The following is a 21,369-nucleotide window of genomic DNA, read 5'->3' as shown; positions in this document are numbered from 1 at the left end:
CCATGCACCTACGGACAGGGGTGCGCTGCCGGTGGGATTCCCAATGGTCACTGACATCTGGGTGGGCTGCTGAGATCATGGAATCTATCTTGGTCACATCTGCCATTTAATATACAGTGCGGTGTGCTTCCCCACCACTAACTGCTAATTCTCATGTACCTGGTGTTAGATCTGAATATGGGAGTGTCAGTTAGATATTGGAGATTGTTTGACTTTGCTGACTTTGCAGAGTGAATTTTACATTGTTTGTTCCAAACCGTTGTCTATTCCCTTAGCGGTTAACTGGCATTTCCAACTTTTGTCTCCTCTCAGCACAATGTTTCTGGTCACAATCTGGACAATAAGAGAATCAAGTGTGGGGCTCTTTCATGGGCAGGCTCGGTGTAAAAAAGAGTGATTGTTCTGAACACAGAGAGTGCCGAGCGGGAGAGTCAAGTCAATGCCTGTCCTAATGGAAACACAGTGAGTAACAGAATACTGAAAGGCCTGGATAGAGTGGACGTGGGGAAGGTGTTTCCATTAGGAAGAGAGACTCGGATCTGAGATCACGGCCTCAGAGTTAAGGGGCGGCCATTAAGAATCAGGATGAGGAGAAATTTATTCAGAGAGAGGGTGATGAATCTGTGGAAATCATTGCCACAGAAGGCCGGGGAGGCTGGGTCATTGAGTGTATTTAAAACAGAGATAGATAGATTCTCAATTGGGAAGGAGATCAAAGGTTACGTGAGAATGGGATTGAGAAACATGTCAGCCATGATGGAATGGTGAAGAAGGCTCGATGGGCCGAATGGTTTAATTCTGCTCCTTGTTGTCTTATGCTCTAAAGGGCCATTGGATTGGGAGGAATACAGAGAGAAAATAATTCTCAAAAACACCCTGATGATGTAGAGACGCTGTGACGAGCAACAGTCTAAAAGCCAGGGGAATAGTGAACCTGCAACTCTCCAAATTACTGTTACTGGTGATGGAATTATCCCCTGATCTGAAAATCATTTCATTCATGATGTTTTGCTGGATTGTCTGTGTCCCCACTGGCAGCTGTTAGGTAACTTCACCGAGCCATTGGAGGATTGGTTCAGGTATAAATCTGTGTGCTGCTTCCAATGCATTACGCAGAGCGCCAGTTGGAGGCTTGATCTCGGGAAGTTTCAATAATCTCCGTGTAAAATGGGAGCAACCAAATCTGTGGACATCACTGTCATTGGTTATCCAATTCTTGTCATTATCAGCATCCCTGGTGAGTTACAGTAAACAACTATTTATTTTATACAGCCCTCGTTTCGAAGTGTTGTCTTTTTCTTTCCCCTTGACTGTTGCTGACTCCATGTTGACCATTCCTGATCCTGTTTCTGGTGATGGTTTTGCCAAAACTAGGATCCTGCTCTTCCTTATTTGCACGGATCTGCAGATCTGAGTGAGTTTTTACAGTTTGTTGTGATTGACAGTGGACACTGACATCTGGGTGGGTTGATGAGAAATCCATGGAATCTGTCTTGGTCGCATCTGCCATTTAATGTGCAGTGTGGTGAGCTTGAGCACAGTTTGCCTGTTAACTCACATGTACCTCATGTTAATTATGTTAAACTGGTGGCACAGTTTTGAGCACTGCTTCCTTACAGCGCCAGGACCCGTGTGCGATTCCTGGCTTGGGTGACTGTGTGTGTGGAGTCTGCAAGTTGTTCCTGTCTGCCTGTTTTTCCTCCGGGTGCTCCGGTTTCCTGCTACAGTCCATAATACGTAGTGGTTCGGTGCATTGTCCATGCTGACTTCTCTCTCAGTGGAACCAAACAGGAGCTGGAGTGTGGCAACTCGGGGAGTAATTTTCTTTCCTATTTCTTACAGCTAACCTGATGGCGATTGTGGTCCTGTCCCGGGGAAGGTGCGGCCTCTCCAAAGGGATGACCTGTTATATGATCACCATGGCGATAGCCGATCTCCTGGTCTGCATTTTTAACGTCACTCTGGTCGGCATCTTTCGCTCTCATTTCCCACATTCATTCCTGATGTACACCAGTGTCTGCCGTCTCACTGCCGTCTTGCAAGTATCCAGCGTCCAAATGTCCGTCTGGTCCACAACATTATTTACTCTTGACCGTTTTGTGGCCATTTGTTGTCCAAAACTAAAATTAAAATACTGCACCAGGAGAACTGCCACTGTGATTCTAATGGCCGTGAGTGTACTCAGTTTTGTCATGAATATTCCTGTCTATTTCCGTTATGTACCCTACTCTCTTGTTGCCAATGTGCAGTGGGGCTGCCGCACAGTGAAAGAGTACGTTTCTTCACCAGCATGGAGAGTTTACAGGTGGGTCGCTCGCCTCTCAGTCCCATTATTGCCATTCCCCTTGTTGCTGCTGTTGAATATTCTCACCGTCCATCACATCTTGGTGGCCAGTAGGTCTCGCAGGGCCCTGAAGGCTCACGGCCCTGGGGAGGGCAGCAGTGACCCCGTGTTGAAGAGCAGAAGAACGACTATCGTCCTGCTCTTCACTGTCTCCGGGAGTTTTATGGTTCTGTGGACTCCAATTGAAATACTTCACATTCTGTTTGACTTCAGTCAGATACCTACCTGGAAAGGTGCCAGTTTGCTTCATTTGACAATGAGAATCTCACTCCTGATGATGTATTCCAGCACCTGTACGAACACATGCATTTATATATTGACCCAGAGGAGGTTCCGGGAAGAGATTCTGAACATGGTGAAATATCCATTGATTCTCCTGTTCAAATTCCTTCAGTAATTTTAGAATAATGAAAAGCTTGGATCGAGTGGATGTGGTAGACATCCATTGTTAGGAGAGATTAGTTCTGAGAGCACAGTCTCAGAGTGAAAGAACGACCTTTTAGGACAGAAATGAGGAGGAATTCCTGCTGCCAGAGGGTGCTGAACCTGTGGAATTCATTGCCACAGAAGGCAATGGAGGTTTTTGATGGGTAAGGACATCAAAGGTTACGGGGAGAAGGTGGGAAAATGAGGGTGAGAAATATGTCAGCCATGATCCAATGGTGGAGTAGACTAGATGGGCTGAATTACCCAATCCTGCTCCTTTATCATCTGGTCTTAAATATTGGGAGGTGGGAATGGAGGTTGGGGATCTAATTGTTGTTTGATATCTCAATTGGACCTCAGCAAGTGACCAGTAGATCGAGGCAAGTCTCGCTGTTCACGGCTTCTCAATCTCTCACAAAATCAGGGTTTTTGTTCAGCTGAAGATGTCTGGATTTATTTTGTTGTCCTTGACACATGGGGTTACCATTGACGAGAAACTCAACTGGACTTGCCACATGAACACATTGAGTCAAAGAGCAGGTCAGAGACTCCGAATACTGCAGTGAGTAACTCACCTCCTGTCTCCCCAAATCCTGTCCACCATCTACAAGGCACCAGTCAGGAGTGTGATGGAATATTCCCCACTTGCCTGGATGGGCACAGCTCCAACAACGCTCAAAAAACTTGACACCATCCAGGACAAAGCAGCCCCGCTTGACTGGAACCACACCCACAAAAATCCACTCCCTCCACCATCGACGCTCAGTAGCAGCAGCGTGTATTATCTACAAGATACACTGCAGCAATCCACCAAAGACCCTTAGACAGCACCTTCCAAACACACAGCCTCTTCCATCTAGAAGGACAAGGGCAGCAGATACATGGGAACATCACTGCCTGCAAGTTCCCCTCCAAACCGTTCTCACCATCCTGACTTGGAAATATATCACCGTTCCTTCACTGTCGCTGGATCAAAATCCTGGAATTCCCTCCCTAATGGCATTGTGGGTGAACCCACAGCACGTGGACTGCAGTGATTCAAGAAGGCTGCTCACCACCACCTTCTCAAGGACAACAAGGAATGGACAATAAATGCGGGCCAGCAAGAGATGATTATCTTTTTAAAAAATTAATTTGTGGGACATGAGTGTTGCTTGCATTGGCCATGTTAAATTCTCCAGAGTGTGGCCAATATGGGATTTTCACAGTAACTTCATTGCAGTGTTAATGTTAGCCTGCATGTGACACTGATAAATAAACTACAAAAATAGTTTAACTGCATAAAATATGCAGATTCGATCAGGGTTAAGGCGGATATTTTGTTTGGAACTGAATCCCAAGGTTTGGAACCCACGTCCCCAATGCTGAAGTCTTCTCCATTGACTTGAACAGCCTGTCAGTCCCACTCCTGGTGTTAACCACTTAGCTCAGGGGCTGGCTGGATGGTTAGTGATGCAGAGTGACACCATCAGTGTGGGTTCAATTCCCACAAGCTGAGGTTATCCATGAAGGTCCCACCTTGCCCCGTGCCTGAGGTGTGGTGACCCTCAGGTTAAATCACCACCAGTCACTGCTCCCCGCTCAAAGTACAGAACAGCCCATGGTCGCCTGGGACTATGGTGATGTTACTTTACAGTGTGGCGCCCAGGACTGCCCACAAGACTCCAGCTGAGGTCTAACTGGTGTCTGAGAGGACAGCAGAGATCTCAATTTAATGTTTGCTCTGAAAGACAGCACCGGTGGGAATGCAGCACCCCCTCAGTGCTGGAATGGAGTGACAGCCTTCATTATTGACTTCACGTCCTGTCCTGGGACTGGAATCCACCACCATGTACTCTATGTACTGTATGTTTTGTCTGTATAATGCTCAGGAAACAATGTTTTTTACTGGTTGGGATTTCATGGCCTCGCTTGTCCCAAACCCAGAAAATCCCACCCGAGGTCAACGGACCTTTCCATAGCCTGCACCTCACCCACACTGATCCCTGTGGCATGTGTCTGGGAAAATTCCGGTCACTGTATCCCAATATGTGTGACATTAATAAATCAGGTGAAAATCAAATGAAATCAAACTGCATCCAGCCTCCGATCTACAGCTCTCTGCTAATACTACATTCCACTGAACTGCTTTAATTACTTCCTGTACCATGGTGTCCTGGTCAATTATCCACCTTGGAATAAATCCAAAGCTGAGAGAGACGGATCTCTGGATTTTTGGAGAGTCAGTGGATATTGGGGAATGAGATGGGAAGTAGAGTAGAGGAAGGAGATCCTGCTGATTGTATTGAATGGTGGGGCAGCAGGCTGGTGGGGGACATATAGTCTACTCCTGCTCCTATTTCTTATCATCTGATACTGTCGTATTCTCCGATTACTTTCAAGAAATAACAATATTATTTCCCCGGCTGTGACCACGACACTGGGAGATTTACAATAATGTATTGAGACTCACTCTGTTGAATCTGTCACTACAGAAACCCATTGAAACAAATGGGTGGCTTTTTCACCTGTTGGGCAGCCAATGGGCCCAGAAGTGACCACGAAGCCAGCAAGTGTGAAACTGATGCTGTGTAAGGCTGATTGGTACCGGGGAGGGCAGGTACAGATTGGTTACTGAGAAAAGTGAGGGTGTGGGTTCACCGTTTCAGTCTGCTCCCAGGTAATAAGCCGTGGATAACGAAGGAGGTGAAGGAAAGTGTTAAATTCAAAGCGGAGGCGTTTAGAGTTGCTAAGAGTAGTGGGCGAGAAGAGGATTGGGAGAGGTTTAAATGTCAACAAAGATTGACAAAGAAGTTGATAAAGAAGGGTAGGAGAAACTATGAAGCTGGGCTAGCGCTTAATATAAAAAAGGATAGCAAGAGTTTTTATAAATATATAAAAAGGAAGAGGCTGGCTTGGGTGAACGTTGGACCCTTAGAGGATGAGAGGGGGGACTTAGTGGTAGGGGATGGGGAAATGGCTGAGGTCTTGAATAACTTTTTTGTTTCGGTCTTCACGGAGGAGGACGTGAGTAATTTGCCGGGTATTAGGGATGGAAAGATGGTAGGAGTGGAAGGCCTGAATGACATTATTGTTACGAGAGAGGCGGTGCTCGGCAGACTGGAGGCACTGATTGTGGACAAGTCCCCAGGACCGGATGGAATGCATCCGAGAGTTCTGAAAGAAATGGCGGAGGTGATCGTGGGTGCCTTGGCGGTTATTTTCCAAACGCCGTTGGATTCCGGGGAAGTGCCAGAAGATTGGAAAGCGGCTAATGTTACGCCGTTGTTTAAGAAGGGTGCCAGGCAAAAGGCAGGGAATTATAGGCCAGTTAGTTTCACGTCTGTTGTAGGTAAAATATTAGAATCCGTCATCAAGGAGGAAATAGCGAGGCATCTTGAGGGGAATTGCTTGACAGAGCAGATGCAGCACAGTTTCGTTCAGGGGAAGTCGTGTCTGACGAATTTACTGGAGTTCTATGAGGATGTGTCTAGGGCGGTGGATAGAGGAGAGCCGGTGGATGTGGTCTTTCTTGATTTTCAGAAGGCGTTTGACAAGGTACCTCACAAGAGGTTATTACAGAAGGTAAGGGGGCATGGAGTTGGGGGTAGGGTGTTCGCGTGGATAGAGGATTGGCTGTCAAATAGGAGGCAGAGAGTCGGGGTTAATGGGTGCTATTCGGATTGGCGGTTGGTAACGAGTGGAGTGCCCCAGGGGTCGGTGCTGGGGCCTCAGCTATTTACCATTTATATAGATGATCTGGAGGAGGGAACCGAGTGTATGGTGTCGAAATTTGCTGATGACACCAAGATTGGAGGAACGGCAAATTGTGCGGAGGGTGTGGAGAGTCTGCAGAAGGATCTAGATAGGCTGGGCGAATGGGCCAAGAACTGGCAAATGGAATTTAATGTTGGCAAGTGCGAGGTGGTCCACTTTGGTCAGACTAATGGTAGGAAGGACTATTACTTACATGGTGAAAAACTGCAGCAGGCGATGGTGCAGAGGGACCTCGGGGTCCTTGTGCATGAGTCGCAAAAACCCAGCCTGCAGGTGCAGCAGGTGGTCAGGAAGGCAAATGGGATGCTGGCCTTCATAGCGAGGGGGATTGAATATAAAAGTAGGGAGGTCTTGCAACAGCTGTATAGGGCATTGGTGAGGCCGCAGCTGGAGTACTGTGTGCAGTCTTAGTCGCCACACTTACGCAAAGATATTTTGGCCTTGGAGGGAGTGCAGAGGAGGTTCACTAGGCTGATACTGGAGTTGAGGGGGTTGAACGATGAGGAGATACTGAATAAACGAGGCTTGTACTCGTTAGAGTTTAGAAGAATGAGGGGAGATCTCACTGAGACATATAAGATGATGAATGTGATGGATAGGATAGAGGTGGGGAGGCTCTTCCCACTCACAAAGGACAGTAGGACTAGAGGGCACAGCCTCAAGATAAAGGGGGGGCGGTTTAGAATGGAGTTGAGGAGGAACTTCTTCACTCAAAGGGTGGTGAATCTCTGGAATTCTCTGCCCGTTGAAGTGGTGGAGGCTGCCTCGCTACATATATTTAAGACACGGGTTGTCAGGCTTTTGATACGCAAGGGGATTAAGGGTTATGGGGAGAGGGTGGGAATGTGGAACTGAGACACGACAGATCAGCCATGATCTTATTGAATGGCAGGGCAGGCTCAAAGGGCTAGATGGCCTACTCCTGCTCCTATTTCTTATGTTCTTATGTTCTTATACTGGCCCAAATCCATGTATCTGCACAGCAAACAGTGATAGTCACTGAGCTGTCGTGGTGCCCATCAGCTGGTCCACTTTAAGCGTACACTAACGACGTGAAGCACTCGGCTACTCTTGAAACATCCAAGAGCAGCCCTCGCACGACCCACCGCGTGTCTGCCCCTTGTTGGACAACAAGGCGGACCGTAGCACCTGTGGATTGAAAGAGAAAAACATCAATAACACGCACATCCTTACGCAAACATTCAAGGGAATCCCCAGAAGCTCAAAGGTAAAACAAGTGAGGCAGAAAATATGTTGGAAGGTCCATAGGAATCAATTGATTCCCAGGGACGTCCCAAGCCTCTTGATTCTTATTGAAAACAGTCTCCTACATCCCTCCATCGCCATCCCACTCATGTGCCTATCTAAGTATCCCTTAAACAACTCCAGCGTGCCTGCCTCCAGAACTGGACGCATCACTCCAAAGGCGGCCCAACCAATGTTCTATACAACTGCAACATTCAACACCAGCTCTTGTACTCTATACCCCTTCCTATCAAGGCTAACATAGCATAAGCTGAGGACTTTCAACGAGTTAAAGGAGCCGAGGGCTCAGGAGAGATTAGTAATGTTTCCAGACCATGTAATAGAACAGAGAGAAGAGAAGGTGGCAGGAATCTAACCTCCAGCAGAGCAAACAAGGTGACAAGTCCGAGAAGGGAGATGGTCAATGCAGGACTGATGGTGTTGTACCTGAATGCACGCAGTATACGGAACAATTTAAATGAGCTTGTTGTGCACATTGAAATTGGCCGGTACGATGTTGTGGGCATCACAGAGACAAGGTGATCAGGGCTGGGATCTAAATATCCAAGGATATGTGTCCTATCGAAAGGACAGGCAGATGGGCAAAGGGGGCGGGGGTTGTATTGTTAGTAAGGAATGAAGTTAAATCGATAGTTAAGGAGGCATCAGGGGGGCAAAAAGGGGACACGAGCTTGTTTTGTCAGATCAGGGAAAGGAGAATCCAAACAGCTTCTACAAATACATAAAGGACAAAAGAGTAACTCGGGAGAGATTAGGACCTCTTAAGGAGCAACAAAGTCATCTCAGTGCAGACCCACAAGAGATGGGTGAGATCCTAAATGAATATTTCTCATCAATATTCACATCTGAGAAAATCATGAATGTTTGGGAACTTGGGGAAATAAATAGTGATGTCTTGAGGAGTGTACGTATCACTGAGAAGAAGGTGTTTAAGTCTTAAAATGCATCAAAGTCGATAAATCGCTGGGATCTGATGAAGTGTATCTGAGGATACTGTGGGAGGCTAGGGAGGAAATTGTGTGTCCCCCAGCAGAGATATTTGAATATTGATAATCACAGGGAAGGTGCCTGAAGATTGAAGGGTGGGAAATGTGCATTTGTTCAATGAGGACTGCAGAGAAAAGCCTGGGGACTCCAGGAAGGTGAGCCTCACATCCATCGTGAATTACTTGTTGGAAGGTATTTTTAGAGACAGGGTCTACAGGCATTCAGAGACACAAGAACGTATTAGGGACTGTCAGCATGGCTTTGTGAGTGGAAAAACATATCCCACAAATTTGATGAGTTTTTTGAAGGGGTAACCAAGAAGGTAGATGAGGGCAGTGCAGTTGATGTTATCCACATGGGCTCTAGCTAAGCCTTTGACAGGGCAACACTTGGTAGGTTGTTGCATAAAGTTAAATCCAGGCTGAGCTTGCCAAATGGATACAAAATTGGCTTGATGACAGAAAATAAATGGTGGTTGGAGAGAGTTGTTTTTCAGACTGAAGGCCTGTGACCAGTGATGTGCCTCGGGGATCGGTGCTGATCCCACTGTTATTTGTCATTTATATTAATGATTTGGATGATCATTTAGTATGCATGGTTCGTAAGTTTCAGATGACACCAAGATTGGTGGCAGAGAGGACAGTGAAGAATATTATCTCGGAGTGCAACAGAACCTTGATCAATTGGGCCAGTGGGCTGACGAATGGCAGATGGAGTTTAATTTAGATCAATGTGAGGTGATGCATTTTAATCGATTGAACCAGGGCAGAACTTACTTAGTTAATGGGAAGGCACTGGGGAGAGTGACAGAACAAAGAGATTTAGGGGTACACAGCTCTTTGAAAGTGGAGTCACAGGTGGACAGAGTGGTGAGGAAGGCTTTCGGCATACCTGGGTTCATTGGTCGGAATATTGAACACAGGAGTTGAGATGTCTTGTTGAAGTTGTACAAGTCGTTTGTCAGGTCACAGTTGGAATACTGTGTCCAGTTCTGGTCACCCTATTATAGAAATGATGTTATTAAACTAGACAGAGTGCAGAAAAGATTTACTGGGATGATTTCCAACTAGAAAAATAGGCTGAAAAATAGCAAATGGAATTTAACACAGACTCTCTGACTCTCTGACTCTCTGGCCCTCTGACTCTCTGACCCTCTGACCCTCTGACTCTCTGACTCTCTGACCCTCTGACACTCTGACCCTCTGACCCTCTCACTCTCTGACCCTCTGACTCTCTGACCCTCTGACTCTCTGACCCTCTGACCCTCTGACTCTCTGACTCTCTGATAGGAAGAAGCGATCGAGGATCAGAAGGCATAACATCTCTGTGGGTGGATTTGAGGAATCAAAAAAAAGATCCTGATGGGAATTATGTGTTGGCCCCTCGCAGTCGTCAGGATGGGGGTAGCAAATAAATTAGGAGACAGAAAAGGCACATAAAAAAGGCAATAAAAGAATTATCATGGGGGAACTTCAAGATACAGGAGGACTGGGAAAATCAGGTCGGTATTAGATCCTGAGAAAAGGAATTTGTGGAATGTCTCAGGGATGGTTTTTCGGAGCAGCTTGTGGCAGAGCCTGTGAGGGAACAGGCAATTCTGGATTTGGTGATGTGTAATGAGACAGACTGGATTAGGGAACGGAAGGTGGAGGAACCCTTAGGGAGCAGTGATCACAGTATGATAGAATTCACCCTGCAGTTTGAGAGGGAGAAGCTGGAATCAGATAGAATGGAATTACAATTAAATAAAGGCAACTAGAAAGACATGAGGGAGGAGCTGGCCAGAGTTGATTGGAAAGGTGAACCCAGCAGGGAAGACAGTGGAACAGCAATGGCAGGAGTTTTTGGGAGTTATTCGGAAGGCACAAGAGAAATTCATCCCAAGGAAGGGGAAACATGCTCCGGGGAGGATGAGGGATCCATGGCTGATGAGGGAAGTGAAGGGAAATATGAAAGCAAAAGGAAAAGCACACAAAGTGGCGAGGATTAGTGGGAAGCCAGATGATTGGGAAGACTTTAAAGTGAGCAGAGGACAGCTAAAAAAAGCAATAAGAGGGGAGACAAAGAAATATGAGTGTAAGCTAACTAGGAATATAAAAGAAAATAGGAAGCTTTCTTTTTCAATGTATAAAAGGTAAGAGAGAGGCATAAATAGACATTGGACCAGTGGGAATGAGGCTGGAGTCGTAATAATAGGAAACAAAGAAATGGCAGAAGAACTGAACAGTTCCTTTACATCAGTCTTCACGGTGGGAGACACCAGTGGGATGCCAGAGCTTCAGGAGAATCAGGAGGCAGAGGTGAGTGCAGTGACCATCACTAAGGAGAAGATTCTGGGGAAGCTGAAAGGTCTGAAGGTGAATAAATCACCTGGACCAGATGGAGTACACCCCTGTGTTATAAAAGAGATTGCTGAGGAAATTGTGGAGGCATTGGTGGTGATTTTTCAGGAATCGTTGGAGGCAGGGAGGGTCCCAGAGGAGTGGAAAGTAGCTCATGTAACACCAATGTTTAAGAAGAGAGGGAGGCAGCAGATGGGAAATTATAGGCTGGTTAGCCTGAGTTCAGTCATTGGCAAGATTTTAGAGTCCATTATTAAAGATGAGATTGTGGAGTACTTAGAAGTGTGTGATAAAACAGGACAGGGTCAGTATGGCTTTGTCAAGGGGAGGTTATGTCTCACAAATCTGTTCTTTGAGAAGGTAACAAGGAAGTTCGATAAAGGAGAACCAATGGACAGGATTTATTTAGATTTCCAAAAGGCCATTGACAAGGTGTCACACAGCAGACTATAAAAGAAATGAAGAGTCCAAAGTATAAAGGGTAAGATCAGGCACGGATAGAGGATTGGCTGTCTGGCAGAAGGTAGAGAGTGGGGATAAAGGGGTCTTCTCCGGAAGGCAGCCAGTGACTAGTGATGTGCCTCAAGGGACGGTGCTGGGACCGTAGCTTTTCACAATATACATCAACGATTTGGAGGAAGGAACTGAAGGCACTGTTACTAAGTTTGCAGATGATACAAAAACATGAAGAGGGGCAGGTATTATTGAGGAAGCAGGAGGGTGCAGAAGTATTTGACAGGTTGGGAGAGTAGGTAAAGAAGTGGCAGATGGAACACAATGTGGAAAAGTGTGAGGTTATGCACTTTGGAACAAGGAATGGAGGCAGAGACTATTTTGTAAATGGGGAAACGCTTCACAGATCAGAAATACAAATGGACTTGGGAGTCATTGTTCAAGGTTCTCTTCAGCTTAACTTGCAGGTTCGGTCGGCAGTTAGGAAAGCAAATGAAATGCTCGCATTCATGTCAAGAGGGTTAAAATACAAGAGCAGGGATGTACTTCTGAGGCTGTATCGGCTCTGATCAGACCCCATTTGGAATATTGTGAGCAGTTTTGGGCCCCGTATCTAAGGAAAGATGCGCTGGCCTTGGAAAGAGTCCAGAGGATGTTCACAATGAGGGCATAGATCCCTCTGACACACAAATCCTGAGACACTCAGGGGCAATTTAGCATGGCCAATCAACCTTTGGACTGTGGGAGAAAACCGGAGCACCCAGAGAAAGCCCACGTGGACACAGGGAGAATGTGTAAATTCCACACAGACAGTGACTCAAGCCGGGAATCGAACCAAGTTCCTGGAGCTGTGAGGCAGCGGTGCTAACCACTGTGCCACCGTGCCGCACTGAAAATGAAAAGTACACACTGAATCCAAGCTGAAACATTTTTCTCCAAGGCCAGAAAGCAGAGTTGCCTTGGTAACAGTCGTCAGGCATTTGAACATTTGAATTGGCCCAAATAATTTAAAGCTGGTGCTCAGCTACCAAGAACCTGTACAATTTGAATTTGATGATGTTGAAAAAAAATCAGACCAATCCAGTTGTGGGAAAATTGATCGGTCATCACAGGTATAAAAGATTGTGCAAAAGGGAAAAGAGGTGTTAACAACTGTCACCTCTCAAGTCTGAAGAGGGAGTGACCAGCTCTCCCCCCTGCCAGCTTTATATATCTCTGAAGAGAAAACACACTCTGACCCACAGTTACCAAATTGGCAAATCAAATGAGAAACTCCGGAACCTTCCGAAAGACACAATTCCTGCTTGGATGTGATCTGAGAGTGTCTAAATTCCATCTTTTTTAATGAAATAATATTGTGTTTATTTGAACAGCAATCCAGTAGAATCTTGTTTTCTCGTTGTGTTTAATGTTGATTTAAAGTTCCCTGTTAGATAAATAAATTGTTAAATTTTTATTTTAAAGTGAGTGACAGGTATTTCTGTCAGTTAACCGCTGAACATGACTGAAGGACGGTTCAGACTTTCACACACACTTTTAACACATTACAAGGTGAGGTATTCCTCTTAGGGGGATTAACGTCTGTGTCGTAACAAAAGGAATAGGAAAACACGATGGGCGTCAGATCATAAGAAATAGGAGCAGGTGTAGACTATATGGCCCCCACCAGCCTGCTGCCCCACCATTCAATACAATCAGCAGGATCTCCTTCCTCTACTCTACTTCCCATCTCATTCCCCAATATCCATTGGCTCTCTAAAAATCCTGAGATCCGTCTCTCTCAGCTTTGGAATTATTCAAAGGTGGATAATTGACCTGGACACCATGGTACAGGAAGTCATTGAAGCAGTTAGCAGGAATGTAGTGCTAGCAGAGGGCCAAAGTGTCACAGGATAGACACAGTTTGATTTGATTTTGATTTGATTTGAGTTATTAATTTCACACATATTTGGATACAGTGGCCGGAATTTTACCAGTCCGTCACGGGAATTGGAGTGGGCGAGGGGCAGGCCATGGAAAGATCATCTGTAAATGGTAGGGCACTGGGGAGAGTTACAGAACACAGAGATCTAGGGGTACATGTTCATAGCTCCCTGAAAGTGGAGTCACAGGTGGACAGAGTGGTGAAGAAGGCATTCGGCATGCTGGGTTTCATTGGTCAGAACATTGAATACAGGAGTTGGGACGTCTTGTTGAAGTTGTACAAAACATTGGTAAGGCCACACTTGGAATCTTGTGTCCGGTTCTGGTTGCCCTGTTATAGAAAGGATATTATTAAACTAGAAAGTGTGCAGAAAATATTGACTACAATGCTACAGGACTTGATGGTTTGAGTTTAAAGGAGAGGCTGGATAGACTGAGACTTTTTTCTCAGGAGCGAAGGATGCTGAGGGGTGATCTTACAGAGATCTATAAAGTAATGAGGGGCATTGATCAGCTAGAGAGTCAGTATCTTTTCCCAAAAGTAGTGGGGTCTAAAACTAGAGGGAATAGATTTAAAGTGAGAGAAGAAAGATACAAATATGTCCAGAGGGGCAATTTTTTCACACAGAGGGTGATGAGTGTCTGGAACAAGCTGCCAGAGGTGGGAGGAGATGTGGGTACAGTTTTGTCTTTTAAAATCATTTAGATAGTTACATGGGGAAGATGGGTATAGAGTGATATGGGCTAAATAAGGGCAATTGGTACTATTTAGGTTTTAAAAAGAAAGGGGTGGCATGGACATGTTGGGCCGAAGGGCCTGTTTCCATGCTGTAAACCTCCATGACTATGATTCTATGACTCTATGAGATCCGTTGATCTCGGGTAGGATTTTTACAGTTTCTGGGCAAACAAAAAACTCCCCCAAGTTACCCGAGCCTCTAACCTGTTTGTGTAGCCATGGTATTCATGTGGCGAGTGCAGTTGAGTTTCTGGTCAATGGTAACCACATGTGCCGAGGATAACAATATTGGTCCAAACTCTTCAGCTATAAAAACCCTTGATTTTGTGAGAGATTGAGAAGCCGTGAACAGAGAGACTTGCTTCGATCTACTGGCCACTTGGTGAGGTCCAATTGAGATATCAAACAATAACTAGGTCCCCAACTCCATCAACTCAACCTTCCAATACTTAAGACTGTAAGATAAAGGAGCAGAATTGGGCTATTCGGCCCATCAAATCTTACATAGAACATAGAACATAGGACGCTACAGCACAAACAGGTCCTTCGGCCCACGAGTTGCGCCGATCACATCAACACCTACCAATCTATAGACCTATCAATCACCCCCAATCCCAATAAATTCCATATACTCATCCAGAAGTCTTTTAAAAGACCCCAGCGAGTTCGCCTCCACCACCACTGATGGCAGCCGGTTCCATTCACTCACCACCCTCTGAGTGAAAAACTTACCCTTAACATCACTTCTGTACTTGCCTCCCCGCACCTTAAATCTGTGTCCTCTCGTAGCGACCATTTCAACCCGGGGAAATAGCCTCTGAGAATCCACCCTATCTATTCCACTCAACATTTTATAAACTTCTATCAGGTCGCCTCTCAACCTTCGTCTCTCCAGGGAAAAGAGTCCCAGCTCCCTCAACCTAACTTCATAAGGCATGTCTCCCAGTCCAGGCAACATCCTTGTAAATCTCCTCTGTACCCTTTCAATAGCTTCTACATCCTTCCTATAGTGAGGCGACCAGAACTGCGCACAGTAGTCCAAATGAGGCCTGACTAGGGTCTTATAAAGTTGCAGCATTACCTCCCGATTCCTAAACTCAATCCCTCGATTAATGAAGGCCAGTACACCATACGCCTTCTTGACCACATCCTCCACCTGCGAGGCCGATTTAAGAGTCCTGTGGACCCGGACCCCAAGATCCTCCTGCTCTGCAACACTCCGAAGACTCCTGCCCTTGGTAGTGTACTCGTTCATCCCATTGGTTCTGCCAGAATGGATGACTATACATTTATCTGTGTTGAAGTCCATCTGCCACTTCTTCGCCCTTATCCACTATTTAATCATGGCTGATACGTTTCTTGACCCATTTTCCCAATTTTGCCTCGTAACCTTTGATCCCCTTACCAATCATGAAACTATCTATTTTTGTGTTAGAAACATTCAATGCTCGGGCCCCCATAGATCTCTGTGGCAATGAGGTCCACAGATTCACCACCCTCTGGCTGAAGAAATTCCTGCTGATCTCGATTCTCAAGGTTAGTTCCTTTATTCTGAGGCTGTGCCCTCGGATTTCAGTCTCTCCGACTGATGGAAACATCTTTCCTACGTCCACTCAATCCCAGCTTTACATTATTCAACAATTACTGAAGGAACTTGAACAGGAGAATCAATGGAGATTTCACCATGTTCAGAATCTCTTCCCGGAACCTCCGTTGGGTCAATATATAAATGCATGTGTTCGTACAGGTGTTGGAATACATCATCAGGAGTGAGATTCTCATTACCAAGTGAACAAAACTGACATCTCCCAAGGTAGGCATCTCAGTGAAATCGAACAGGAGGTCAATTATTACGATTGGTGTCCACAGAACCATAAAACTCCCGGAGACAGTGAAGAGCAGGACGATAGCCGTTCTTCTGCTCTTCATCACGGGGTCACTGCTGCCCTCCCCAGGGCCGTGAGCCTTCAGGGCCCTGCGAGACCTACTGGCCACCAAGATGTGCCGGACGGTGAGAGAATTCAATAGCAGCAACAAGGAGAATGGCAAAAATGGGACTGAGAAGTGAGCGACCCACTTGTAAGTTCTCCATGCTGGTGAAGAAAAGTACTCTTTCACTGTGCGGCAGCCCCAGTGCACATTGGCAACAACAGAATAGGGTTCATAACGGAAATAGATTGGAATATTCATGACAAAACTGAATACACTCATGGCTGTTAGAATCACAGTGGCAGTTCTCCTGGTGCAGTATTTTAATTTTAGTTTTGGACAAGAAATGGCCACGAAACGGTCAAGAGAAAATAATGTTGTGGACCAGACGGACATTTGGACGCTGGATACTTGCAAGGCATAAATGAGACGGCAGACAGTGGTGTACCTCAGGAATGAATGTGGGAAATGTGAGCGAAAGATGTCCATGTTGACGTTAAAAATGCAGACCAGGAGATCGGCTATCGCCATGGTGATCATATAACAGGTGATCCCTTTGGAGAGGCCGCACCTTCCCCGGGACAGGACCACAATCGCCATCAGGTTCGCTGTAAGAAATTGGAAAAATAATTACTCCTCTTCTCGCCACACTCTGATGCCTGTTCGGGTTCACTGAGGGAGAAATTAGCATTACCCATGCAACTAACCAGTACGTGTTTCAGACCGTATGAGGAAACCGGAGCACCCGGAGGAAACCCATGCAGGCAGGGGACAACGTGCAGAGTCTGAACACACAGTTATATAAGCCGTGAATGGTACACGGTCCCTGGCACTGTGAGGCAGCAGTGCTAAAAACTGTGCCACCGTGCCACCATCTTAACATAATTAACATGAGGTACACATGAGTTAACAGGCAAACTGTGCTCAAGATCACCACACTGTGCATTAAATGGCAGATGCGACCAGGACAGATTCGATGGATTTCTCACCGACCCACGTAAACATCAAAGTCCTCTGTGAATCACAGCATCATGTTAAAATCCTGACTCAGATCCACAGATCCACGTAAATGAGGAAAAGCACGATTCTATTCTCAGCAGGACTGTTAGTAGAAACTGGAGCAGCAATGGTCAACGTGGATTCAGCAACAGACAGCAAGGGGGAAGGAAAAGACAACACATCGAAACCAGGGCTTTCTAAAAGAAATAGTTGTTTCCTGTTACTCACCAGGGATGCCGATCGTGACAAGAATTGGATAACCAATCACAGTGATGTCTGCAGATTTGGTTGCTCCCATTTTACACGGAGGTTATTGAAACTTCCTGAGATCAAGCCTCCAACTGGCGCTCTGCGTAATGCATTGGAAGCAGCACACAGATTTATACCTGAACCAATCCTCCAATGGCTCGGTGAAGTTACCTAACAGCTGCCAGTGGGGACACAGACAATCCAGCAAAACATCATGAATGATATGATTTTCAGATCAGGGGATAATTTCATCACCAGTAACAGTAATTTGGAGAGTTGCAGGTTCACTATTCCCCTGGCTTTTAGACTCTTGTTCATCACAGGGTCTTGACCTGTTCAGGGTGTTTTTGAGATTGAAATTCTCTCGATTTTCCAAATAATCCAATAGCCTTTTATACCATGAGACCACAAGGAGCAGAATTGGGCCATTCGCTCCATCGAATCTGCTTCACCATTCCATCATGGCTGATTATTTCCTCAATCCAATTCTCCCGTAACCTTTGATTCCATTTCCCATCAAGAATCCATCTGTCTCTGTCTTAATGACACTGATTGACCCTTCCTCTACACAGTCTTCTGTGGAAATGAATTCCACAGATTCACCAACCTCTGGCTGAAGAAATTCCTCCTCATCTAAGTTCTGAATGTTGTCCCTTTCCTCTGAAACTGTGCCCTCGGCTCCCAGTCTCCCCTAATAATGGAGACATCTTCTACACATCCACTCTATCCAGGCCTTTCAGTATTCTGTTACTCACTGTATTTCCAATCGGACAGGTATTGACATGACTCTCCCGCTCGGTACTGGCTGTGTACAGATCAATCGCTCTTTTTCTGCACCGTGTTTGCCCATGAAAGAACTCCTGACTCGGTTTTCTCACAGTCCATTTAATGACCAGTAACATTGTGCTTCGAGGAGGCAAAAGTTTGAAATGCCAGTTAACCGCTCGGAGAATAAACAACGGTTTGGAACAAACAATGTAAAATTCACTGCAAAGTCTGCAAAGTCAAACAATCTACAATATCTAACTTACATTCCAATATTCAGATTTAACACGAGGGATATGTGCATTACATAGAAACATAGAAATATGGGAGATTGGAGCAGGATGAGGCCATTTGCCCTTTGAGCCTGCTCCATCATTCATCACTCTAATGGCTGATCATCCAACTCTATAACCTAATTCTGCTTTCTCCCCATAACCTTTGATCCCATTCGCCCCCCAGTGCTATATCCAGCTGCCTCTTGAATACCTTCAATGTTTTGGCATCAGCTACTTCCTGTGGTAATGAATTCCACAGGCTCACCACTCTCTGGGTGAAGAAATGTCTCCTCATCTCCGTTCTAAAGGCTCTATCCAGAATCCTCAGACTGTGACCTGTGATTGTGTTGTCTGCCTGGTGCTCGGATTCGGGATTTCTCATCTGGGCTGCAGAGGAACTTGGAGTGGGGGGGGGTAAAGATCCAGTTCTCGTGGTCAGTGTAGATACCAATGACATCGCTAGAACAGGAACAAAGGTTCTCCTCAGGGAGTATGAACAGTTTGGAGCTAAATTTCAAAAGAGTACGACAAAGGTAATAATCTCTGGATTACTACCTGAGCCACGAGCTAATTGACACAGGGTCAATAAGATTGAGGAGGGAAATGTGTGGCTCACAGATTGGTGTGGGAGGAATGGGTTTGAATTCATGTGACATTGGTACCACTATTGGGGAATAGGGGACCTGTTCCGATGGGACGGTCTTCATCTGAAACTGGGTCCAGAGTCCTGGTGAGCCGTATAACTAGGGCTGTAGATAGGGCTTTCAACTGAATAGTGAGGGAGAGGGTTCAGCCCTATCGAGAATTAGAAAATTAAAGTTAAAGGAGAAATTAGGAGCGCAGGTTAATGATAAACAAAGAACAAAGAACAACACAGCATGAGAAACAGGCCCTTCGGCCCAATGAGCCCTCACCGCCATTTCAACGTTGCGAATCTCTCTTCCACCCATGACCCTTGCCTACGCTAATGACACTCCACATTGGAAACCAGATTGGGGGGAGACTAATGTATGGACAATTCATTACACCAATTAGCCTAAGTGTGGGGGGAGTGAGAGGAAACCAGAGCACCCGGAGAAAACCCACGCAAGCACAGGGAGAATGTGCAAACTCCCACAGATACTGGCCCAAATCCATGTATCTGCACAGCAAACAGTGATAGTCACTGAGCTGTCGTGGTGCCCATCAGCTGGTCCAGTTTAAGCTTACACTAACGACGTGAAGCACTCGGCTACTCTCGAAACATCCAAGAGCAGCCCTCGCACGACCCACCGCGTGTCTGCCCCTTGTTGGACAACAAGGCGGACCACATCACCTGTGGATTAAAAGAGAAAAACATCAATAACATGCACATCCTTACGCAAACATTCAAGGGAATCCCCAGAAGCTCAAAGGTAAAACAAGTGAGGCAGAAAATATGTTGGAAGGTCCATAGGAATCAATTGATTCCCAGGGACGTCCCAAGCCTCTTGATTCTTATTGAAAACAGTCTCCTACATCCCTCCATCGCCATCCCACTCATGTGCCTATCTAAGTATCCCTTAAACAACTCCAGCGTGCCTGCCTCCAGAACTGGACGCATCACTCCAAAGGCAGCCCAACCAACGTTCTATACAACTGCAACATTCAACACCAGCTCTTGTCCTCTATACCCCTTCCTATCAAGGCTAACATACCATAAGCTGAGGACTTTCAATGAGTTAAAGGAGCCAAGGGCTCAGGAGAGATTAGTAATGTTTCCAGAACATGTAATAGAACAGAGAGTATAGAAGGTGGCAGGAATCTAACCTACAGCAGAGCAAACAAGGTGACAAGTATGAGAAGGGAGATGGTCAATGCAGGACTGATGGTGTTGTACCTGAATGCACGCAGTATACAGAACAATTTAAATGAGCTTGTTGCGCACATTGAAATTGGCTGGTACGATGTTGTGGGCATCACAGGGACAAGGTGATCAGGGCTGGGATCTAAATATCCAAGGATAGGTGTCCTATCGAAAGGACAGGCAGATGGGCAAAGGGGGCGGGGGTTGTATTGTTAGTAAGGAATGAAGTTAAATCGATAGTTAAGGAGGCATCGGGGGACAAAAAGGGGTCACGAGCTTGTTTTGTCAGATCAGGCAAAGGAGAATCCAAACAGCTTCTCCAAATACATAAAGGACAAAAGAGTAACTCGGGAGAGAGTAGGACCTCTTAAGAAGCAACAAAGTCATCTCTGAGCAGATCCACAAGAGATGGGTGAGATCCTAAATGAATATTTCTCATCAATATTCACATCTGAGAAAATCATGAATGTTTGGGAACTTGGGGAAATAAATAGTGATGTGTTGAGGAGGGTACGTATCACTGAGAAGAAGGTGTTTAAGTCGTAAAATGCATCAAAGTCGATAAATCGCTGGGATCTGATGAAGTGTATCCGAGGATACTGTGGGAGGCTCGGGAGGAAATTGTGCGTCCGCTAGCAGAGATATTTGAATATTGATTGAATGGGATATTGAGGACCTGGTCAGGAGGAAGAGGGAGGCGTACATTAGATCTAGGCATTTGAGGACAGAGATAGCGTTAGAAGAATACAGAGAATGTAGGAGAGAACTTAAAAGGGGCATCAGAAAGACAAAAAGGGGCCACGAAATGGCTTTGGCGGGTAGGATTAAAGAAAATCCTCAGGCATTTTACTCCTATGTTAGAAATAAAAGGATGGTTAGAGGGAAGATTGGTCCTCTCAGGGACAGAGGAGGGGAACTATGCTTGGAGCCTGGGGGAATGGGGGAGATCCTGAATAAATACTTTGCGTCGGTATTCACGCAGGAGAGGGGCCTGATGTCTGGTGCTGTGCTTGAGGAGTTTGAGGATCCGTTGAGGGAAATAGTCATCACGAGGGAAGAGGTGTTGGGACTTTTAGACAGTATAAAGACGG

The sequence above is a fragment of the Carcharhinus amblyrhynchos genome, unplaced genomic scaffold (assembly GCF_965287045.1).
Source record: "Carcharhinus amblyrhynchos unplaced genomic scaffold, sCarAmb.v2.hapA scaffold_40, whole genome shotgun sequence".
NCBI classification, from domain to species: domain Eukaryota; kingdom Metazoa; phylum Chordata; class Chondrichthyes; order Carcharhiniformes; family Carcharhinidae; genus Carcharhinus; species Carcharhinus amblyrhynchos.
The sequence above is the reverse complement of the archived record's forward strand: the minus strand, read 5'-3'. Positions refer to the sequence as shown.